Source organism: Microtus oregoni, unplaced genomic scaffold (genome assembly GCF_018167655.1).
Source record: "Microtus oregoni isolate MIOR12 unplaced genomic scaffold, Mior012 000001F_ref0000356, whole genome shotgun sequence".
Classification (NCBI taxonomy): Eukaryota; Metazoa; Chordata; class Mammalia; order Rodentia; family Cricetidae; genus Microtus; species Microtus oregoni.
This window is the reverse complement of record NW_024543060.1, coordinates 15154741-15180395: the sequence shown is the minus strand read 5'-3', so window position 1 is coordinate 15180395 and position 25655 is coordinate 15154741.

Sequence of the window (25655 nt, the reverse complement as noted above, 5' to 3'; positions counted from 1 at the left end):
TATGAAGTTCAAGTCAAAAAACCATGTTGACTGAGTACAGCACATAGAAACCAATGAGCAGCAGAAACCCATTCATGGGACTTACAGCATCTATCAACAAACAACCCAACCATATGAGAGGGCAGTCAGGGCTTTTAGGAAGGAATGTATCCTTCGGACAATAGGATGGAATGTCTGATGATAGTCTACAGGTATTGAAGGATAAAAGTGACTATGTCAGGGGTGACTGGTTTGAGGGAGCTGAAGAGAGAAGAAAACAGTGTAGACATGGAATAACATGAGCCAGACAAGGAGGCAGGAGAGGGGTTTGGCAGGAGGCTAAGAAAGACCCAAGAGACAGCCTGCGCAGAGCAGGGGACTCCAAGGGAGGAGCATGGTGCAGAATTATCCCATGCTCACGAAAGCCAGTGAGAGGCTTTGACGAGGAGAAGCATGAGGTCATGGGAACCTACACCTGGGCCTTGCCTCCTCCACTTTCTATGATAGGAACTGTGATTGCAGGGGCTGATGGGAAAGCTATGTCATCAATTCCTTTGTCCCTCTCCCCCAGGTAAATGTCACTGTGAATACAAACACTGTTGTTTGACCACAGCAGTGAGGCCATGGGGGTGATGTCATTCTGAGTCCCCGAGGCTGCTCTTTTAACTTATTTTGGAATCTCTGGTTTGTGGTGTGGGGGTGGATTAATTGACAGAAATTACAGAAGTAGCTATGACTCCATCTTTACTTAGGAGATTGTGCAGAGACTTTTGAGACCTCTTGTTTAACTTTTGGGTTTGTGTCTCATTCTCATAGCTTTGGAAAACAAACAAACAAACAAAAACAAAACCCAATGATCCTGCTATAATGAGGTAAAGTGCTGCGGGCCCATGTGGGCCATGTCAGGAATGCCAGGGGTTTGGTCATCAAGATACAAGCACTGAACTTTCTTTTCCACCAGAGAACAAGGCCAGCTGTGGGTTGATAAGTGTTGTGTATGTAGCCCCCAGGGTGAAATTTTACTCAATGCCGGCTGCTATTAATGCCATGTCTAACCACTGCCAGTGGAAAAACCATGAGACACGAGTCTGCCAAGGCTAAGATTTTCCAAATCAAGGAGTTTCTCTGAGCTCCTTGTTTTGTTTATTTTCTGTCTGGCTACATCAGACTATGTCCTACCTGGCACATAGATACATGGTTAGGTTTTTGCACAGGTACAGATGCACACTGCATGATGGGAAAGTAAATAGAAAGTCATGTGAAGTGCCATGTTCTAGAACTTTATTTAAATGTGCTTTCGACATTCAAGATGACCAAAGGTCTGTTTCCATTTTTAGCCTTTCCTGAAATATCCAGAAGTTTCTATGGATGGCTAAACGATCCACAGTTAGTAGATTCAGCCAAGCGTGCAAACATCGGAGATGTTTCAGAAGAGACTAAGGACTGTCACCATCAGGGACAATAATTTTGAAGAACCAGTGCCAGAGACCACTGGCACAGAGAAGACAATGAGGAATGAGAGTCCCTTTCCACCAAAGCCAAGATGACTAGAGCCAGGACAGGACTTTTTGTACAAGAATTGGAAAGGGAGCTCAGATGGTTTGGCAGGTAAAGGCTCCTGTCTGATGGTTTGAGTTCAATCCCCAGGTCACGCATGATGGACGGAGAGAACCAATTCTTGAAAGTTGTCCTCTGGTATGACAAGAACTTTGAAATCTTTAAAAAAAAAAAGAAATTGAAGAAGACACCAGAAAATGGAAAGATCTCCCATACTCTTGTGTAGGTGGAATTAACATAGTAAAAATGACAGGCTTACAAAAAGCAATCTACAGATTCAATGCAATGCCCAGCAAAATCCCAGCAAAATTCTTCATACACCTCGAAAGAATAATACTCAACTTCATATGGAAAAACAAAAAACCCAGGATGGTCAAAACAATCCTGCACAATAAAGGAACTTTTGGAGGCATCACCATCCTTGACTTCAAACTCTCCTACAGAGATACAGTACTGAAAACAGCCTGGTACTGGCATAAAAACAAACAGGAGGACCAATGGAACCAAATCAAAGACCCAGATTTTAATCCACACACCTATGACCATCTGATTTTTGACAAAGAAACAAAAAATATAAAATAGAAAAAAGAAAGCATATTCAACAAATGGTGCTGGCATAACTGGATATCAACATGTAGAAGAATGAAAATAGATCCATATCTGTCACCATGCACAAAACTCAAGTCCATACGGATCAAAGACCTCAACATAAAACCAACCACATAGAAGAGAAAGTGGGAAGTACATTTAAATTCATTGGCACAGGAGACCACTTCCTAAATATAACCCCAGTAGTACAGACACTGAGAGAAACAAATAATAAATGGGAACTCCTGAAACTGAGAAGCATCTGTAAAGCAAAGGACATGCTCAACAAGACAAAACAGCAGCCTACAGAATGGGAAAAGATCTTCACCAACCCCATATTGGACAGAGGGCTGATCTCCAAAATACACAAAGAACTCAAGAAATTGGTCATCAAAAGAACAAATAATCCAATAAAAAAATGGAATACAGACCTAAACAGAGAACTCACGACAGAGGAATCTAAAATGGCTGAAAGACACTTAAGGAAATGCTCAACATCCTTAGCCATCAGAGAAATGCAAATCAAAACAACTCTGAGATTCCATCTTACACCTGTAAGAATGGCCAAGTTCAAAAACACTGATGACAACTTATGCTGGAGAGGATGTAGGGTAAGAGGAATACTCCTGCATTGCTGGTGGGAGTACAAACTGGTACACCCACTTTGGATTTCAGCATGGTGATTTCTCAGAAAATTAGGAAACAACCTGCCTCAAGACCTAGCAATACCACTTTTGGGTATATAGCAAAAGGATGCTCAATCGTGCCACAAGGACATGTGCTAAACTTTGATCATAGCAGCATTGTTTGTCATAGCCAGAAACTGGAAACAACCTAAATGTCCCTTAACTGAAGAATGGATAAAAAAAAAAAATGTGGTACATTTACACAATGGAGTACTACACAGCAGAAAAAAATAATTATGAAATTTGCGGACAAATGGATAGATCTAGAAAACGTCATATTGAGTGAGGTAACGCAGACCCAGAAAGACAATTATTATATGTACTCACTTATAAGTGGCTTTTAGACATGAAGCAAAGAAAAACCAGCCTACAATTCAGAATCCCAGAGAACCTAGACAACGAGGCCCCTAAGAGAGACATACATGAATCTAAACTACAGGGGAAGTAGAAAAAGACAAGATCTTCTGAGTAAATTGGAGGCACAGGGACCATGGGAGAGGGCTGAAGGGAAGGGGAGAGGAAGGGAGATGAGCAGAGAAAAATGTGTAGTTCAATAAAAATGATAAAAAAAAATAAAGTTGTCCTCTGACCTCCAAATTTGTGTCCTGGCCTAAGTATGTGTGTATACCTGTAAACAGACACACACACACACACACACACACACACACACACACAGTCCCTAAATGAACACATGTAATTTAAATTTTAATTGGGAATTAGAAAGGATCATAAGCACCTATACTCCCAAAGTATTGAGGAATGCAGGATGCTCAGAGGATCAACAAATTCTTCACTTTTGTGTTGTTTTAAGTGAGAACTATTCCTTACAGGCACTGGTATTTGAATAGTGGTATTGTTTGGGGGAGCATCTCAGTTACTTTCTATTGCTGTGAGGAGATACATGACCAAGGCAACTTAGAGAAGAATGAGTTTATAAGGCTTAACAGTCTTAGAGGGCAAGTCCATAGCCATCATGGTGGGAATATGGAGGCAGGCACAGTGCTGGAGCAGTAGCCGAGACTTTACCTGTTGAGTCAACAACCACAAGGCAGAAGCAAAACTTACTGGGAATAGTGTGGGTTTCTGACACCTCCAAGTTCACCCCTAGTAACACACCTCCTCCCAGAAGGCCACGCCTCCTAATCCTTCAAAATCACTTCCACCAACTGGGAACCAAGCATTTGAACGTGAGCATTTAGAGGCTATTCTCATTCATACCACCACAGGGAAGTTACGGAACCCTTAGGAGGTGGAGCCTTCTGGGAAGGCTAAAGGAAGTAGAACTCTGGTGTCAGGCTTTGAGACAGATAGCCTCCCTCCACTTCCAGTTTCCTCTCTGATTCACATTTGCAGTTGCCTGTGTGAGCTCTCAGCTTCCTGCTCGGGCCACCTGCTGCCACGCACTCCCCTTCTGGAACCATAAACCAAAATAAACTCTTTTGGTGGTGGCTCTCTACCACAGCAATGAAAGGTAACGAATACAGCCTTCGACGCGTGAGAAATTATGACCTTAACGTGAATCTGTTATGGAGGGTTGAAAAATCTATTTTTAATTGTTCTGTAACTCTGAAGTGCTAGGAACACAGTGTTTATGGACAAAGGCCTGTGCCTCAAATAAAACACTTAGACAAGCTAAGCTGCTTAGGGCTTATGGAGAGCCAAAGTTAGGTTAGACCTGTTTAACCAAGAAGGCCAAGTGCTAAAGGTTGCGTACTGTACTTAGGGTTCTGTTTTTATTTATCTCTAGCTCTAGATTGTACCATACAAGTTAGTAATTAGGGGATCTGTGGTGGCAGCTACCTGAGCCACTGGCACAGCTCCTGGGAAGTAAACGACAGCTCAGACTTAAACAGCACCCAGCTACCTGGAGCGCTTTGCCTGAACTGCGCCGTGTGCTCTTGCATTTCATGAGGGAAACCTGGTGTTTTATTTATCCACAAACTTGAAAAGTTAGCCCTCAAAATTACCTTTGCACCAATGTTTATTTCTTTTGTGATCTTATCATAGCCACGATTTTGGGGACGTAACTCCAAGAATTCCTTTTCAAGGATTTTGTTAATTATAAAAAACAGTATGTTATTTTTTAAGTGCCAGCAAACAGATACATCAGAAGTTAATCGAGTTAATACTCCCCTCTGCATTAGGTCCCTCCCATTAGTACCAGCTTAATATGTGTCTTTATGATGTGTCTCTAACATGTGTGTGATATATTTGCATGTTTATGAATATGCATTTACATTTTATACTTTTAAATAAGTGTTATTTATACTATACATAGTTTGGAAAGCTGGAAAAGGGACCAATGTAAATGAGGAATAACTGAGTGGAAATGGAGGGAGGGACAGGATTTGACAGTGGCCTATCAGCAAATATATCTTTGAGATATTTCTCTCTCTCTCTCTCTCTCTCTCTCTCTCTCTCTCTCTCTCTCTCTCTGTGTGTGTGTGTGTGTGTGTGTGTGTGTGTGTGTGTGTGTGAAGAGATAAATTTTCTTTCCTATAGGGGTTTGTTTTCCCTACTTTTCTTTACCTTTTGACTTTGAAATAGGGTCTCACAAGGTTGCACAGATTAACCTTAAACTAACTTTGTAGCCCAGGCTGATTCTAAATTTATGATCCTCCGGTATCAGTTTTTCAAGAAGCTGGGATTACAGACATGTGACACCAGGCCCAAATGGGATTTCTTTTTATTTAAACTTTTAATTTTGAAATATTTATAGATGATGTATGAAGAGGAAGAAGAGGAGGAGGAGGAGGAGGAGGGAGGATGATGTAGGATAAGGGGTAAGGGTCTGGTACACCCTTCACTCATGTGGTGCTTAATTATTTCATCACTCCAGAACCAACAGAGATGGTTTGAGGTTGACCAGTTAGTTCAACATCTACTGGTTTATAGTTAGTGCCAGGCATTGACCATGTGAGTTGACTTCACAAGCTGTGTGCTGACTGGATGAGGCTAGTTATGAATCTTCATGTAGAAGTTTGCTCCTGGAAAGTATAAAAACAAAAACAAAAACAAAAAAAAACAAAGACAATGTATTTATATATTTATGTTGTCCTTAGCTACAAAGTGTTCTTGGAAACCTGATTAAAAAAAACATACAGATCCTACAGTGATAAAGTTTATAGAGGCAGCTGAGACATCAGGGAGCTAGACAGCCACACTTAGTCTCAAATCCCATCCAGGAATAGGATGGGGGCGATTCCCTCCTTAACTCCTGGCATCATAATGTACTGAAGAATCAGAAAACACCCACCTCCAGGTAGTTAATTCTGGATCCTCCTAGTATGCGAGGGCAAGGTTCAACTAAGGCCACATTTGTTTTACTTTGTATTACTTTTTACGATAATATTATTGTATTACATGTTTAAATTGCACTGAAGTTAGGTCAGCCAGGGAAGAAACCAGTATATTAAATATCCAGCTTATTTGCATTTTAAGGAACATTGCAATGACTGACTGTTGCTGTCACCTTGAATATGCAATCTCCCCCAGAGGCATGGGTTGAACACTTGGCTCCAAGGGGGTTGTATTCTTCTGAAAGGTTTTAGAAACCAGAAAGTAGGGCCTAGGTGGAGAAAGTAGGCCTCTGGGGACAAGTGTTTGATAGTGCCTTGTACCTAACTCCTTCCTGTTTTCCTCTGCTCCCTGTCTGCCATATGATGGACAACCTATCGTCCTCCACTTGTCCCTGCTGCCATGACCTTCTCTGCCCCACTGCAGGCCTAGAGTCAATGGCCTAGGAATGGAACTCTTAGAAATGATGAACAAAATAACACTATTATCTCTTTTAAGTTTGTAGTTGTTGCAGCAGTGAGAAAGTTGTTTGTAAGGGACCTTGCAATGATTGCCTCGGTGCCTGGCCACACACCTGTGTTCATGTGGGAAGGCAGCACAGTTAGACTTGGGGTTATTCATTTAAAAAAAGTAGATAGATAGATAGATAGATAGATAGATAGATAGATAGATAGGAAGGAAGAAAGACAGAGAGGAAAAGAAGAAGGCAATAGCAAAAGATTGGGCAGCCTTCAGAGACTGATCCAGAAGGGAACCAGGAGAGAGAGGTAAAGATCTACTGCTCTGGTCTGTGCCCAGAAATTCCCATCTCCCTGTTCTTCTGATTAATCATCACTTACCTATGAACTGTCTGGGATTATCAGGTTTCCTTGGATTATCGTGTTTGCCTGCTTTATCTTTCTAGGAAACCTACAATCTTCTGGAGTGCAGAGGTCATGTTATGTAATTTTTTGCGGGGGTGGGGGGAGATTTCATGGAACACCTGGCTCCACTCCTTCCCATAGTAACACTTCAGCAATGACACCATCCAAATGCTGACATAGGCACCAGTTGTAACAGATGCACAGCTCCGAGGTGGACTTGCCGTTGGGGTGGTGGTTGTCTCACTGTGTAGCCCTGGTTGACCTGTAACTCACTTGTGTGGACCATAGAGATCTGCCTACCCTTCTGCCTTCTCAGTGCTGGAGTTACAGGCGAACACTGTCGTGCCCTGCAGATTGGGATGCTGATCTGGAGGAAGGCTATGCAGGGAAGGGAAGAGAGCACAGAGTGATACCCTCCTCCCAACTTGGCTGTGAACTGTCCATTATTTTAGCATGGCACATACAGGGTGCTCTGCTCTTTACTCCCCATCCTGCCCTCTGAGTGCCTCAGAGCACTGCGTTTTTAGATCTTTATAAGATACTAGTTATTCTTAAATCTCTTAGTTATACGTATATATTTAATAATATGTGGTATTACATATTAGACTTGTCAGTTAGATGAGGACACTGGAACTTACAAAGATTCTCAGACTTTCCTGAGATGACCCAGTGGGAAAGGGGAAAGAACAAAGCCCAGGTTGAAACCCTAGTCTGTCGGAGTCCATACACGGTGTGCTCCCCACTCTGGGATACTTAATCACAAATGAATGGCTCAGCGAACATTTCTCTCCTTCCGATTAAACAAATTTTGTTAGTTAGTGTGCATGGGTACTTTGCCTGCAGGTAGATCTGTGTACCATGTGTGTGTGTGGTGTCTGAGGAAGCCAGAAGTCACTGTCTCTGGGTTACAGACAGCTATGAGACACCATGTGGGTACTGGGATTTGAACCTGCGGCCTCTTAACGCTATCTCATCTTTAATTATCTAGACACTGAATAAGTTTACTTTTGAGTTCTAGAACAAATGACAAAAATTCTGTACTTCCCATTGTGGATGTTGGAGTTTGAGATTTACTTAGTCGGTTGACGAGATTTGCTAGGCATGCGCTCTAAGGCCTGATGAACGATGCCCGAGTTACAGAGCATGCAAACTCAAAACAATATAGTGGGATTTTCCTGGCTGGATGAGCACTGTGGAGACGAATTGTACACCAGTTCACCCTATGCAGTCAGCATTTCTGTAATCCCTGCAAAGAGCCCTGCTTTGTGCTGGGCAGACCACGGCTATTCATTTGTTTGACACTTGTCTCTGAGATAAGTTCTGCTACCCTACTCACGGTGTCTATCATACTCCATCACACTTGCTCAGCCATGCAGTCGGTAAGTTGTTTGACCCCTTTACACAGCTAACCAGCATTGGATCTAAAGTTCAATCTCCAATCTACAAGACTAAAATGAATAGATAGTCCTTCCAGTTCTTCATGAATCATGAGCTAAGTTTCTCCTGGAAAACACCAGCAGAAGTGGCATGCAGACAAGGTTAGAGACTTGTCTCTGTAAGGGCCTTGCCCATCTCATTTATATCTTTATACTCATCACATTTCCTCATGGTTCGTTGAAGTTTCTTGCAAACACAGTCTTCTGCTTTAAAAGCATTCTTTCCTGATCTCTTATTACATTATAGAAGAGTCTCATCAGGTAGTTGGCCACTAGATTTGCCTTTTCCGTGATGAAGGTTCTAGATTAAAGCCAAAGTATACCCTATAACATTTACAACCTGAGGTAGGCAGAGAAACAAATCAAGCAGCCGTGAAACATTTTCAGAGGTCTGCAGGAAGGGCTCTAGGACTGGCCTGCAGCAGGAAAGTTCTAGAACCTGGCATATACGTTCTCCTTGATTTCTTGGTAGGGCCCGGGACTATTTATCAGATGGGACAGAAAGCATCTGTAGTCAACGGTCGGAGACATTTCAGAAACATGGAACCAAGATGTCAAGTCTAAGCCTGCCTTTGCCCCATGGTTTTATTTCCAGGAATCTGATCTAAAGACAGGTTTATGGTGTGGACAGTTTACACATCTATAATGCCAAGTGTGTGGAGGAGACAAAACCACTTAATAGTTGAACAACAGAAAACCATGTCAACCAACTACTATACCCATGAAATGGGATAGTACATTAACAACTTCATGTTGCACAAAAATATTTAATGACATGGGAAAATGCTCTCCACTTACTTAATCTTTTTAATTAAATTTTTTACTACAGTTCTATTTACTTATTTACTCTGTGTATGGGTGTTTTGTGTGTGTGTGTGTGAATGTGTGTGTGTGTGTAAATGTGGGTGGGAGTGGATTTTGTGTGTGTGTTTGGTGTGTATGTGGGTGTCAATGTGGGTGTTGTGAGTGTGTGAATGTGTGTGTGAGTGTGTGTGAATGTGTGTGTGTGGATGTGGGTATGTGTGAATGAAGGTGTGTTAATATGATTCCCTTGTCTTTAAATAATTATTCTAAATTATGTGTACGTGCTGGGGGGTAGGCTGTGCACATGTGCCTGCAGTACCTGTGAAATCCAGAGAGGGCACCAGATCCTCCTGGAGCTGCTGTTTTAGGAGGGTTGTGAACCAGCTCACACAGGTGCTGAGAACGAATTCAGGTCCTCTGCCGAAGGAGTACTCACTCTTTACTACTTAGCCATCTTTCCAGCCTCCCTCCCCCCACCCTCATACCCTCACCCCCGCCATCTTTGTCTTTAAAATAGAGCTAATTACAGTACCCACGTCTAGGTAGCTATAATGGTTAAATAAGAGAATGCATATAAACTATTCTTCATGGGCCGAGATTTAGTGAGGCAGCTTCAAAATGTCAACTCTAAGAAAAAAATGAAAGAGCGTTAGGGAGAAGAAATGGGTGGTGGCATGCCCCGTGTATGCAAAGAATGGGGACCACTGTGGAAAAACAAGTCAGGTGACTCCACATGACTTTGTAACAGGTAGCACTTGACCAGAAAGTTCCAGAGACTTGTGTCTTCCTTGCACTAGCTACAGCTCACATTTACAGGTTTGTTCCAATGACGTCTTAACAACCTTATCGTTCGATCAGCTCCGGACAAATGCATTGACTTTGAAAGTTACAGTCTGGGTGTAGTTACTAAATTACAGCAGCTTCTGAAAGACAGCCTAGAGCAAGTTTCCCTGTGAAAGGTCTAGACACTCGCTTTGACCAGCAATGGGAAATCTCAGCTCCTGGAGGGCATGTTAAACTTTACCCCGTTATGTCCATCTCTGCCATGGTTACATCACCTCCCCACTGGCAAAAGTACAGTGTATTTGGGACAGACCAGTTGTGTTGACGTCATCTTTATAATAACACCTAGTAAGCTTCAGGAGGGGGGCTCATCTAACACCCCACAGACCACATCACTGGCACCAGCTTGCCTTTCTCAGCTTCCTCCAAATCAAACTTTGTGATCACTATCATGGTTTTCTCTTCTGCCTTCTGCCAGGTGGGCTCGGTGATTGGCAAAGAAGGCATGATGCTGGCCTGATGAGCACATGCACCTATCAGGGATGCTGTGTCAAGCAAGGGTCTGGGCAGTTCCACCTTTCCTTCTGATGGGCCTGTGGGTGTCAATGTGACCTTCTGGATCCTGAGGCCTTTGCTCTGCTCTGTGGGGTAGCATGGAGGCTGTTGCAGCTTCTTTACTTCTTTTTTCCTTCCCTGCTTTTTTTGTTTTACTTATTAGTATATATTAATTATGCATGAGAGGGTCCATTATGACATTTTACACATGTATATAAGGCTGTTTCATTTTCCCCTGCTTTTTATGCGGAAGAATTTGAAACTGTGTATTTGGAATAAACCAGTTTCAGAAAAGAGAACTATGTTGTTTGATGTGACCCCCTCAAATGCCACCAAACTCAAGCATCCCTGCTCCTCATAGCTTGAGGAGCATGAGCCAGATTTAGGAAGGCTCGCTTCCATGGGTCATTTTATTTCCTCTTTAGTTCTTCTATTTTTTTTTAAACCTACCCTGAGAAAGTAATTAATTTATTTTAGGATTGGTATGTTTGAGAGTTGTCTTCCAAGTCAAACATCAAGGAAAGAGTGGCATTCATAAAAAATGATAGATAATATTTTAGTCTATGAAAATAATTTGCATAGGTTTAATTCACCAAATATGCTCTGCCCAGCTTTATTTTTTTAATAAAGTGATGAACAGAGCATTGAGGATTTGACATTTGATTCACATCTGTCAACAGCAGCATGTCAGATGTACCAGACTTACATACAAAACCCCAAGCACATGGCATTCACTTCCCAGGAAAACAAGAGAAATCCCTTGCTCCTCCACTTGGAAGCAGAGTTAAGAAAGTAATGTGTAACTCAGCCAGGTCAGAGCGGCATAGAACAGAGAAGCCAAAAAGCAGGTAGGTCCCAACTACTCGCTCTCAGCATGGAAAGTTAGCTTTAAAAAGAAATAGCAAACCAAGAGAGGACTTCTGGAAACATGGCGAACACGGACTGTGGTCCACATTTCACTTTTTCTTAGTCTGTCTTGGCCTTTGTCACTGTTCTCAGTTTGTAACATTCTCAGGATGTAGATTCACATGCGGCGAATGAAGTGCTGTTTCTTTTCCCTCCATAATTCATGCTGGATCTGTGTCCCCACTGTAGTAACCCTGGGAGGTACAGCTCTGGGAAATCAGAAACAGGATTCTATGTACAAAACAGCTGGATTGAAGGAGTTCACCCTTTTTCCCTCTTCCACCCACAATCATGTGTGAACTGCTGTCTCTCCTCTGCAGGACAAAGCATTCAGGGGGACATCTTGGAAACAGAGATCAGACCACCACCAGACGATAAAAACACCTACACCTTAATCTCAGCCTGGTGGGCCTTCTCCAGAAATGTAAGAAACAAATTTCTAGTCGGCATAGATTCCCCAGCCTTGGGTATTCTGGTATATTCCCTCGAAACAAACTATGGCCATGTTTAATTCTACTCATAGACCAAAGTCTTCCTGACATCCTGCCCTCGTCTTCGGTGGTATTTCAAAGTTCCTCAAAGGAAAAAATGTCCAACAGACAGCACACACTAGTATGTGCCGAACAGGGCAGCCGGCATTTATGAACGCTGCTCAGTAAATCCTCTGTCCCCAAAGAAGATATGTTCTTATTGCATATGAAGATATCAAGTCCCCAGGCTGGTGATATGGCTTGGCAGTTAAGAGAGCACTTGCTGCTCTTGCAGAGGACTTGGGTTCAGTCCCCAGCACCCACATCAGTCAGCTTACAGCCACCAGCAACATCAGGGAATCTGGCACCCTCTTCTAGACTCTACAGGCACCTGAACTCATATGCACAGACCCACACACAAACACTTAAACACATAAATAAAAATAATAAAAAGAAATATTTTAAGATATCAGATCGGCCGGGCAGTGGTGGCACACGCCTTTAATCCCAGCACTCGGGAGGCAGAGGCAGGTGGATCTCTGGGAGTTCGAGGCCAGCCTGGTTTACAAGAGCTAGTTCTGGGACCGGCACCAAAGCTACAGAGAAACCCTGTCTCGAAACCCTGCCCCCCCCCCAAAAAAAGATATCAGATCATGAGGCTGGAGAAATAGCTCAGCAATTCAGGCACTCACTGCTCTTAGAGGACCTGGGTTTGGTTCTCCGCACCCACAGGGTAGCTGGTAACTGTGACTCCAGTTCTAGGAGATCTGCTGCTTCCTTCTGGCCTCTAAGGGCACCAAGTACATGCATGCAGTCAAAACACTCATACTTACAAAGTCATCTTTGAAAGAAAAGCAAGTCTCAGGAAAATCTAATAATACCTTGCCCAAGACAATGTGATGAGCTAAGACGGTAATATATGGGTCTGGCCCCAGGATTCTAACTCCAAGACTCCTTCTGATCTGAGGAAGAAATGCTACAATAGTCTACATTTTAGAGTCTTCCAGAGATGCAAACAGACACAATGAAGCTCTTTGCCTAGAATTTAAGGAAATAGGTAGCCCCCTGGGAGTTGGTCTTTTCCACCCAGGGTCCCAAAGCTAGTTCAAACCCTTCCAGAGAACAGGTTATAGCTAATTTTGGAGCTGTTGGATACAGGCTAGGTTAGATAATGTCTAGACATGTTGGTAGCAAATAGAAGTACTGGTTAAGAAATTCTTGTTTCTCATGTGTTGATGTAGGTGGGTCTTCTGTCTATGTGTTACTTTCATTGGTCAAATAAAGAGACTGCCTTGGCTTTTGATAGGACCGCAGCTTAGATAGGCAGAGTAGACAGAACAGAATGCTGGGAGAAAGAAGCAGAGTCAGGCAGACACCATGATTCTCCGGCCCAAGACGGACATAGGTTAGAATCCTGTAGATAAGCCACAGTCTTGTGGTGCTACACAGATTATTTAAAATGGGTTAATTAAGATGTGAGAGTTAGCCAGTAAAAGGATAGATATAATGGGCCAGGCAGTGTTTAAATGAATACAATTTGTGTGTTATTATTTCGGGGTATAAGCTAGCTGGACTGCTTCTCGTTACAATGTGTCATGAGCAATATCATCCCCAAATTTATAGCTGTTGTACAAATGCTAAAAATTATATATATATATATAAAACATTGCAGTACATGTATACAGTGGTGTTTTGAAAGAAAATGGCTCCCCATAAGCATATAGGAAGTGGCACTATCAGGAGGTGTGGCCTTGTTGGAGTAGTTGTGACCTTGTTGAAAGAAGCCTGTCTCTAGTGGTGAGCTTTGAAGCTTCAGAAGCTCAAGCCAGGCTGAGTCTCATTCTCTCTTCTTGCTGCCTGCTGATCCAGATGTAGCTACCTCTCCAGTATTATGTCTACCTGAAGGCCACCATGCTGCTTCCCGCCATGATGATAATAGCCTAACCCTCTGAACCTGTAAGCCAGCCCCAGTTAAATGTTTTCCTTTAGGAGAGTTGCCACGGTCACCGTGTCGCTTCATAGCAATAGGAACCCTAACTAAGACATAGAAGCTGTGTAATGTTCAAAACATGGGTAATATATTTATCTCTTCAAACATTTGTTGTCTCCTTATGGGGAAAACGTAAGTGAAATGACCGCTGGGATCCTCCAGCTGTTGTACACCCACAGACATGCTGACGCAAATAGCTATTCACACACCAAACTCCTTCTGCAAGCTCTACAGAAGCCGGGTGTGAATGGAAGGTCCTGGCATGGGGGTGGGAGGTGGGTCGAATGTGTGTGAAAGAGTCTCCAAGGTTGACTGACTAACTAGAACTTTGTAAGCCTGGAGAGTTGGAATGTTACACATCCAGGGCTAAATTACCTTTAATAGCGGCTCATGACCCAATCATCAGTCTGACCTAAGCCTCCCGTGACTATCATGCGCATCCTCTGGTATGCATTGACAGGCTTCCATCAACACCAGAGCTAGGAGTGGGATCAGATAATGCCCGAAACCCACAGCAGCCATCTCCCGGCTTTGCTGTCATCCACCTACCGTATGTTCCTGCCAGTGTATTTGGAAATGCCTTGATTGTATTTTGCTCTCCAATATAAAACTTTGCAAAACTGCTACTGCATTGGAACACAGTATTGGAGGCAGCCTGAATCTGAGTTCCTGGTCTCTGGTCAGTCGGATTTAGCTCCAGAATAAGCTATCTCTTATTCCCTTGAGGTGAGAGCTGTGTTTGGTGTCAACGAGGGCTTGAAATCTTAGTACCTGGCTTCAGGACAACAGTAAAACTTGCTGGTTACCCCTCCCCACAAGGGTCAACGATGCAAGGTGGAGGGAGGATATCTGGGCTGGGCAAGGGAGGGTAAGCAATTCCAAGCCTGAGCCTTTAAACCCAACACCAGGCGCCCATGATGAGACCCAAGGCTTCGCAGATCCTGGCTTACTAGTTACTAGCCATGGAAGAAGCCGGATTTCTTCATGTCATCTTAACCTCTGTGGTGGGGAAAATCAATCGTGGATACTATTTCATTCTAGAAGAAAACCAAGTCAAACATAAACAAGACAATGAGACACCAAAAGTTTAAGAGATAAGCACAAAATAAATTATTGAAGAGTAGGCTGGCACCAAAAACCAAATTTCCCATTCCTGGTTTCGGGAACACCCTTTGTGACAGTGTAGACTCTTTCTAAACTATTTTATGAACACAGATCCTAACAGAGGCACGTTTTGCTTGAGGACACAGTTTCTGTAAGTTTTAATAACTCAGACAGTAAACAGTGACTTTACTACTTTGCCCCTAGAATGACATTGTTAAGTTCCAGGAATTTTGGAATTGGAAATGTCAGTTTAGAGGCTGAATTTCTCTTCAAATGTGTTTTTATTTGCCACTCCATCCACCATGAATTCCCTCCAAATCTTTATGACTCTGTTTATACAGTTTCATTCGGTGAGAACTTCTGGCTATAGGGCATTGAGCTGAGGACTGAGAGTCACCCAGGCGGTTGACAGGAAGACCACAGTGCCCAGGGGGCCACAGACAGGCCCTTCTCTTGAGGTAATAGATGGAAACCATTTTCCCAAGGCCCCATGTCTCATTCCCTCGGACTGAAATGGTCAGATTGTCACAAAGAAGAGTAAAACAGAATTAAAGCCAAGTGTAGACACTCCAGAGGAAGCAAAGTGTTAGAAGGATCCTCACTGCTTAATGTCTTATCCCAGTGTTATCTCCGGTAAAACAGAAAACAAACTTGGCCGGAAAGCCAGGCTCTCCCCTCTTCCCTCCCTCCTGTCCTAGCTCCCAGAAGAAAGACCCCAATCTGGATTCTCATACTGTCCTCCAGGAGATCCCCCTAGATAGGCCCTAGATAGATTCCCCATGATAAGTGACAAACAAGCTTAACAAGAAGGTCCAATGAGGGTCGTGTTAGGGACCACTGGAGAGACAGAACCAGCAAGAGAGATACTATGAGAGACAGAGATACACAGAGATTCCTTATGGGCAAGGATTTGGATGACTCTGAAGCCTGTCAAGTCCCAAGCTCTCAAGAATGAATAAGTGAGCTGTGAGATTCATACTCACAGGCTGAGTTTAATTGTACAGGAAGGTCCGCTTTTTGGCCTTCAGCTTGTTAGCTATGGCCCCCTCATGTGATTTACGGAGAACTGAATGTGTATATCCTTCAAATCGATGTCTTGGAATTGTAGCACCTGGGATCATCGTATCTGGAGGTCGGGCTTTGAGGGGTAGTTGGGTCATGTAGACAGAGTCCTCACACGCATGATCAGTATCCTGGGAAAGTATTCAGAGAGTACTGCCTCTTCTTTATGCTGTGGGAGGACGGGGGGGGGGGGGGGGGACCTTGAAGCCCACAGCCTGGAAGTCAGTCACTCTGGTTCCTGATCTTGGTGGTTCCTGATCTCGGACTTCAACTTATGTAATTGTAAGTAATCAACTTCTACTTATGAGACACCCAGCCTGCAGTGTTTGATTAGGGTAGCAGAAACTGACAGAAGCAAGAGGCAACCAAACCTGCTGTGGTTCAACTACAGGTGCTATTCTCAGCTCTTCGCAGAAACACCATGAGGAACGCTCGACAAAACAGCAAGGCACTCCGAACTCAGCGCAAGTGAACCCATGGGATTAACTATCTCAGGAGACAGCCCAAGGGTCAGGGGCTCCATTTGTACCCATGTTCTATTGTAAGGGGGATTCAAGAGCTTTGAAAGACCAACTTTTTTCTTTTCCTATATCATTCAGGAGTCCCAGTTACCAGCAACAGAAACTCAATTGAGTTAAATTGTGCAGATAGGTATCTGTTGGCAGGAGGCCAAGCTACTGATACTAATGACAGAAAGGCATAAAAATAGCAGAGATCCAGGACCAGCTTCTCAACACTACTCCCAACACACTTGGCTCCCACCGCGAAAGCCATACAGCAGCCTTTGCCAAACCCCTGCCACCACTCCTAAGGGACGCTCACCCTTTATCTTTCTCTGCCACACACATTCAAGGGGAGGAGGGGAATGTCCCTGGTGCACGGGTCTGACAGTCCTGGGCACTATCTTCATCCTGATGCCAGAGGAAAGGAGAGAAAATGTCTTTCCTTTCTGTACCTTCTATACGAGTTAGGGCTCCACTTCCCACTCACACACATCTGTGAAAGAAGATCTGCTACTCGTGGGATTGATTGGTCAGGCCTAGAACAAAGTCAGCCAAGGCAAACAAGCCAATTGGTAAACTTGGTGCGGGGGAATTATAGCCAGGAAGGAAGCAATGTCTGAGAAAGGGCCCTCAGTCCTCTTGCTTTTAGATGGGCTTCGTTAGTGTCCCAAGCAGAAATGTTGGAAAGAGTCCCTTAATCAATTAGCCCCCTGGGAAAGACTTAGCAACATTGGTTAAGTACCCGATGTGATTCACAGGCACAAAAGAATAACCTTTGCAAAATAAGCAGGCCTTCAGCTTCTGAGACTTCTATTTGCATACTGAGAAAACTCAGAAACCGGCCCCTGGCTCTGTCTGAAGTCCTAGGTTTGTTTCCCACACTTGCTGGTGCTGGGGAGGAGGGGGATGCTGGGGGGTTCCTAGGGCTAAACCCAGGGTCCTGTGTGTGCATGGCAGGCAAGCACTGAGCTACATCTCCAGCCCTTATCAGTGTTTCTCTCTGGAAAAGATTCTTCTCCTGTGTAGAAGCGCAAGCCCTCTTAAAGCAAAACAACAACAAAAACGCTAATGAAAATTGCGATTCCTTTCCTTGAAATGTGCGTGTCTTCTGTCACACGATAACGCTTCAACAAGTTCAGTTAAATGACCTAATTGGAAAAAAAATCACAAGAAAAAGTGAGTCCTTTTTTTTCTCTTGTGATTCCTGAGTCTGTCACCCTCTCCTCTAAGAACAGCTGGAGCAGCTGACTGGAAACAGTATCCTGTAGAAGGTGGCCCTTCCTCGGGAAGCCCAAGCACTGAGAACCTCCTCCTCCTCCTCAGGCCAGCAACGCCAGCCTGTGTGTCTATCTCTCTCCTGGTTTCTCTGGGAAACTTAGCACAATAGCTTAGTTTTAGTTTGACAACTGAACCAGTTCAAGAACCTGTGTTTTGGTCTGTTGGGGCCTCATACAGAAGCTCAGTCCAAACCAATTACTTCTCATAAAATTTATTTAACTTTGACCCAAACACTGACAATTTTGTTCATTTTTTCAGAAATGATGGAAACTCTTAGAAACTCACAGAAATCTAGCAAACTGAAATTTCATAGTTTGGGACCAGGAAGAGAGCTCAGTGGATTTAAAAAAAAAAAAAAACAACTAACTACACAATCCTGAAGACTTGAGTTTGATTCCTGAGAGCCATGTGTGAAAAGGAAGAGGAGAAGATGACGACGATATTGGTCACAAGCATTTGTAACCCTAGCACCCCTGTAGAGAGATGGGAAGTGAAGACCAGAGAATCCCCTGTCTGGAAGTATGTGGGTTGGCCAGCCTAGAATGCATGATGGAAACATCAAAGGTGGAAGGTACGAACCAACTGCCAAAAGTTGTCCTCTGACCGCCGCGTGCACACCATAGCATGTGTGTGCCTGTGTTTACACACACAAGTACACGCATACACTTCATGATCTAAGATTAATAAAAGTTAGAGTGGGCTCTAGCGCAACATAACCCATGTTCTTATAGAAGATGAAATTTCGAGGACTGGAGAGGTGGCCCAGTGGTTAACAGCGCTTGCTGCTCTTGAAGAGGACCTGAGTTCAGTCTCTAGCTTCATGTTGGTGGCTCACTACTGCCTGTAAGTAAGGTTCCAGAGGATCCAATGTCCTCTTCGGGTCTCTTCAGGCACCCAAGGGCGTGCACGCACACACACACACACATGTGCGCACACGTTCACATGCACACGTGCGTGCACACACACGCGTGCGCACACATGTACACATACACAAGAAACTGAGCACGGTGCAGGAAAGATGTTATGAGGACACATGACATTATATCCTCTCCTACTTCAGGAACCCCTGAGACTCCCAGAAGCTGAAGCACGGGACAGATCCTCCCTCAAGGCTTTGCCACCACCCTCATGGCAGGCTCCTTGTCTCCAGAGCTGTGACACAAGCTTTTGTTTCTAGGCCACCCAATCTCTTGTTCTTTGTTACAAATACACCAGGAAAGCAACCAGTCATCTGTTGAAACCGGGGCCCTTTCCAGATTGCCTAATGTCCTCCCAGGACCCTGGGCCTCTCACTTAGAGAAAGAAAAAGTAACTATTCTTGACGGACTCTGTTGTTTTAGTTGCTTTTTGGTTTGCTGGCTGGGTTTAATCCTCAATCCAAGAAGTATTCAATTCTGTCTCCACCTCACGGATGAGAAATAGAGTCCAGGATTGGAGGGAAAAGGCTCCCAAGCCAATGTTCCTTCCACTCTTTTATTCCACTTCCCTCACTCAGCAGCAGAAATCAACCTTTCAAGTGCCCCTGACCTCTGACCTTTCTCAGTTCCTCCTCAGCTCTAGCAGGAAGAAGAACCCCACCCTGGGGTACCTAGGCTCACACACTCCCCACATCTTACGGAGGTATTAAAGAAAACCTCAGCTAATTAAACTGACTGTGCAGAATGCCAGGAAGCAATTTAAAAAAGAAAAAGAAAGAAAGAAAAAGAGTTGCAGCCTGGCTAATTTAAGCTGCGTTTTATTGCTTTCAAGTGTACATGAAATATAAAGTGAACCAGAGGCTTGGGGCAGATCTCGGGAGATCCGCTTTAATGAATAAATAAGTATGTTTTTGAAATTAGCTTCCTATTGTTTAGAGCAAATCCCCAGGAGATTTTGAGAGTAGATGCTTTCTTATTCTTAAAAATCCTGCCCCTTTATTATCTGGCTTCCCCTGCTGGAGCCACAGTGGCTATGGAGAACTTTAGCTCGAAGAAATCCAGATATAATACCATCACAGCCAAGATGAAAGGTCCAAGGAAGATGCTGGACCCCTGAGGTCACCAGAACCAGAGTGCCTCAGAAAAACCAGATGGTTTTGAATTCCTACAGGTTCCGTCATGGGTCCTCCCTCCTCCAGTAAGAACTTCACACCCTGACCACATAGAGACTTCACGCTCTGGAGACCTAAGACATCCTGAAACCCAGGCAGGAAACTGGCTTTGTTCCTGCATTCCTCTGCTCCCTGTGTCTCTTGATTTAGTTCTCACTCATGCTGGAAGTTCTTTTGCCTTCTGCCCCCAGGCCGTTCCACCCTCTGTCCCTGGACTCTGGTCGTTCAGCTTCCAGTGGGATTCAACGATTCACTGTAGGTATTTATTACCGCAGATTCTTCCTCAGCGGACCAAGATTTAGCGGAGGCGGCATTCCTCTATCTATCCACGGCCAGAGCCGCCCCCTAGAGCGCTGTTCTGACAGCTAACCTCTGCCTGTTCCCTTCACTGCTCTAGGCTACTTCCTCTTCCTGCTAGTCTCCTGTGTCTCCTCCATGACTCCAGCCATGGCTGCAAATACTCGCTCCAGCAACATGCACGAAGCTGCTAGAACCCGCCACATCCCGCCACTGTATCTCTAGCGCAGGAACACACAGTGAACGCACAATAAAGACCTGCTAGAAATACGGGAGTTGACTGAAGGGGAATAAACTGATTCTGCTTGAGACAATTCTCTCTCTCTCTCTCTCTCTCTCTCTCTCTCTCTCTCCATCCCTCCTTCCTTCTCTCCCTTCTTCTTAGACTTTTAAATCTTCAGTTTTTAACTTATTATCTTTCTTCCAAACTGCCCCTATGCTGGCTAGTTTTATGGCAGCCTTACATAAGCTAAAGACATCTGAGAGGAGGGAGCCTCAACTGAGAAAATGTCTCTGTAATATAGGGCTGTAGGCAAGCCTGTAGGTCATCTTCTTAATTTGCGATTGATAAGGGAGGGCTCAGTCCACTGTAGGCGGTGCCATCTCTGGGTTGATGATCTTAGATTCCATAAGAAAGCAGGCTGAGCAAGCCATGATGAGCAAGCAGGTAAGCAGCACCCCTCCATGCCTCTGCATCAGCTCCTGCCTCCAGGTTCCTGCCCCAACTTCCTTCAGTGGTGGGTACGGAAGCTGAAGCCAAATAAACCCTTTCCTCCCCAGCTTGCTGTTGGTCATGGTGTTTCATCACAGCAGTAGTGACCCTAACTGAGACAGTTCCCGTGAAGTGACCTTAACAGACAATGACCACTGTTATCTGTCACCTTCCTCCCAAAACCTAGAACCTGAAACTAGGGTGATTCAAAAACTCAGTTTTCTAACCTAGCACGTGGATTCTGTCTAAAGCGCCAGTAGACAGCGGGATACATAGGGTTGGTGGGGTAGGAGGTGGCTGTGTGGCGGTCGGGGGCTGACAATCTGCAGTACCCCCAGTGAGTTTGTGGAGGTGGGGTTCAGAACTCTCTGTACCAGTCTCTCATCTGACTTCTGTTATGGTTGAACCTTCAATGTCTCCCCAAGGCTCAGATGGTAAAGCTTTGGCTGCCAGTCAATGGCACAATTAGGAGACAGCGGTATCCTTACACATGGAACCTAGTAAGAGGAAGTTAGGTCGCTGGTGTCCCCATGGGGAGAATGTAGGAGACACCTTTTATTTCCCTTGTCTGTAACCAGCCTCCTACGGCCGTACGTCCCTACCATGACCCTCCGTACTGCCGCAGGCCCAAAGCAACCAGCCTGAGTGACTGTGGACTAAACCTTTGGACAGTGAGGGGCTCAGCCTTACCTCCTTCCAAGTCGCTTTGTCGGGCATGAGTGGCTTTGGCACATGTTGGCCGGCTGTAATGAAAGGCTCTCTGGGCCTACAGTGAAACAGTAAGGGAAGGCAGGCCTCTTGTCTTGGCCCTTCTTCAGGCAAGGCCAGGAACGCATCATGAGGGCTTCACCTGGAAAGTGAAGGGGATCATACAACTGTACTTGTGGAATTGGTTCTCATGGCTTGAAGCTAATACGCAGGAAGGAGCGTGCTCGGTAGGAGCTTTTGACCCTCACAGACATAACACTTCAGACATACCGGACAAACGGTCCCATCTCATAGAACTTATGACTTTCATTTTTCAAATTCTGCCTACTTCATTTTTTAAGAATATAATAAACATCCTTTTTTTTTAAAAAAAAAAAGGCACGTTTTCTATGGTTTAAAAATGTTAATGTGTGTGTGTGTGTGCGCGCATGCGCATGACTGAAGTATCCACAGAGACCAAAAGTCAGAGCTGCTGGAGATGCAGCTCTAGGTGGTCGTGACTTGACCTACAAGGATGCCGGGAACTGAACCCGGGTCCCCTGGAAGGGCAGTAAGCACTGCTTACGCACTGAGCCATCTCTCTAGCCTCTTCTCCCAGGGTGTGGTAGTGCATGCCTTAATCCCAATACCAGGGAGGCAGAGGCAGATGGAGCTCTGCGAGCTTGATGGTGGCTTGATCTACGTATGGATCATCAGGCCAGTAGAGACTACATATGGAGACTCTGTCTCATTAAAAGGAAGGAAGGAGGGAGGGAGGGAGGGAGGGAGGGAGGGAGGGAAAGAGAGAAGGAAGGAAAGAAAAGAAATTTAAGAAAAGAAAAAAATCTCTATGAATCCCATCCTCTAGCATATTTTCTGGTTTGACTCACTTTGGCAAGGGTGTCTGGACCGTATCAGAAACACCCCAGACCTTCCCAGACAGTACGGCTGGGGACGGAGGTTCCAGGAGAACTGTGGGACCTTTGACATGTGTGTAGCCGGGATATGTTAAGAGCAATTCAGGGCTCAGCCATCCGAGCAGCCACAGCATTTCTGGCTCTGCTGCTGGTCACTAGTTGATTGACCGTCCCCTCCACCCGCCTCAGTTTCCACATGACTCCAGGGGGGATAATCCCTTCACCATAGCTTTGTTGGGAGGATTAGCTCGGGGGTGACGTGTGACCGCTGCCTAGAATAGTCCCTGGCCCTCAGCAGGCTCTGGGTAAGCCTGGCTGTAAGGATCGCCGGCTGCAAGGCCTCCCTGCATTGGCTGGCCGCAAAGAATGTACTCAGTGCACAGCCGAAATGAATCGCTTTTGTTTGCCCCGGGCCGACAAAAGAGGTCCCCTGGCTGTTTCTGGGTGTGAAGCAGCCAAGGCAGAACGAGTTCTAAGAGCCCCCTTTGTCCGGACAGAGGCCTGGTTTGTCAGACACAATGCCGCTCTGGCTTCCCTGGAAGCCTGTACGGCTGTGACAAATCTGTTTGGGTTGGAGCGGCACCAGGTCACCGCTGCGATGTGTCCAAGCTCCCGGGCTGCCAGGCCTGGCACACTCAGGGCTGTGAATTCATTCAGGGCTGCCTGAAGCGTGGGGGCACTTGGAACTTTGGGCTGTAAATTCAGAGAGTCAGCGATTCATTTTGATGACTTTGCCTCTCTCTGGGTGGAGGCGTCCTGGGACCCCTAGCCTGCCAGTAGGTAGTGGGGCTCCTGGGAAGACGGTCTAGGCTCTAGGAGCAAGAAGCATCAACGTCAGAAAATCGGAACTCTCTGTTGTGGGAAAGTCTGCAGAGTCCATGCCAAGTAGACCTGGGTTGGGGAGAGCCACTGGTTTTGCAAAAGGGAGCTTACAACAGAATCTGACAGAGGCATTCCTTAAGAACTGCCACTCATTCTGTCCCGCTCCCTCTGTGGCCTCTGACCCCTGGCCGTATATCTATCTGGTCCTTCAGCCTATGACTGTGTGACAGGTGTGGTCCCTGGGTTCCGGCTCCCCTGGAAGCTGTTCCTGGCCACAGCCAGCCCGTTCCTTTCCCTGGAACAGAGTGTACCATCTTGAGAGCAGAACCACACTGTCCAGAGCCTGGCTGAACTTCCGCTCACAAGCTGTTAACGCTTCTTAATTCATCCCCATGTCGTAAGGCCTATCGCCTCACGCACTTCCCTTTCTTCCTTTTTCATTTGGTTTCTTTAAAATAGGGTCTAACCGAGACCAGAATTCACCAGGTAGCCCAGGCTGGCCTAAAACTTGTAGCAATTCTTCTGCTGAGTGCCGGGTTCCCAGGAGTGAGCTGCCATGCCTAGCTTCATTATAACCCCTTCCCATGTGTTTAGGACGTTCCCACTGTACGATCCCCAGAGCTCTGCCTCCCCAGACTGAACCTCTGTACTCAGTAAAGGATAACTCCCTTTCCCCCAGCCCCTGGAAACCTTCTGCTGTCTGTCTGTCTCTCTGTCTGTATTAATCTGCCCAGTCTGGGCAGATTATGCATGCAGAAACATGTAGTGTATGTTTTTGTGACTGGCTTATTTCATCCATGTTGTACCCTATCACAGTTTTCTTCCTCCTTAAGGTTAAAGAATAGAGGTGTTCGTTCGCATGTGCGCACTCTCTGTCTGCCCCCCTCCCTGTCTCCCTTCCTTCTCCCTACCCCTTCCCCTCCCACTTTTTACTTTTACATTTTTACATGCAACAGGGTTTTGCCTACATGTAAGTCTATGCACCTCATACATGCTTGGTGCCCAGAAAGGCACCGTGCTTGCCAGGGTGTCAATCAATCTGATGCCGCTGGCCAGGTGTTAATCAAGCACTCACAGGCCTGGACGAGCTGCTCGTGACTGACCAGGAGGAGCACTGCTTCATGGGCATTCAGAAGTGTCCCCATAATCGTCATTTACTGTTGGTCACACCACGGTGTGGTTCATGTCTTCAGGTCTCTGGCTCGCTGACCACGCCCTCCTAAAGCACTCACCCTGTGGCAGCTACAGACAGTAAATGCTTACTCGGTTCGCCTTGCGGTTCGGTTGATGCAGTTGTGGGCACAACCTTCCTGTGTTCTTCTCAGTTCGATGCTGGCCTCTGTTGATGAGGGTCTGTGATGGCCCCACAAACACGGGTCCTTCAACAACCGTGTGAATGAATGCCGCTCTGGGAGCGGTTTCTAAACTTCTAGATAAAGTATTGTTTCATACAACACTGTCTTCCCTCAACTGATCTGAAACGAAGTGTGTGTCTCCATGGAGTCTTGGCAAGGCTTGAATAAATACGGTCTTGCCTTTCGAGGGAAAAGGCTCCTTGGGGGGTGGGGGTGGCGGGGGAGCTCGGTGAGAGTTATCTGTCTAAAATATAAGACCGGGGCCAGAGAGATGTCTCAGTGGGTGGAATTTGATCCCAGAAGCCCTCTTAAAAACAAACAGCTGGGCGGTGGTGGCTCACGCCTTTAATCCCAGCACTCGGGAGGCAGAGGCAGGCGGATCTCTGTGAATTCGAGGCCAGCCTGGTCTACAAGAGCTAGTTCCAGGACAGGAACCAAAAGCTAGGGAGAAACCCTGTCTCAAAAAATCAAAAACAAACAAACAAACAGAACAGATATGGCGGCTTACATGTATAGTCCCAGCATTCCTTGAACTGCAACTCAAGGAGATTGTTACCACTGGGGAATGTAACTCGGTGGCTGAGCACTTGATCTGCATGTGTGAGAGCCTCTATTCAATACATGTTAGTAGCAAAAACTAAAATAAAAAAAAATAACCTTTTTAAAAATAATGCACCAGCACACCTACTGGGGTAGCTGGGAGGCAGATGGGAGGCAGAGACAGAATAGCCCGGAAACCCTTGGGCCAGCAGGCCTGGAGTACACTCTGTAGCTGCAGAAGCAATGAGGAAGACAGGGTGGAAGACAAAAACCGACCTGGGAGAATTGTCTTCTGACCTTCACCCACGAGCCACGGTCCACACACTAAATAAATCCATAAACAACAGCCAAGTTCAGAGGACATAATATAGGCTC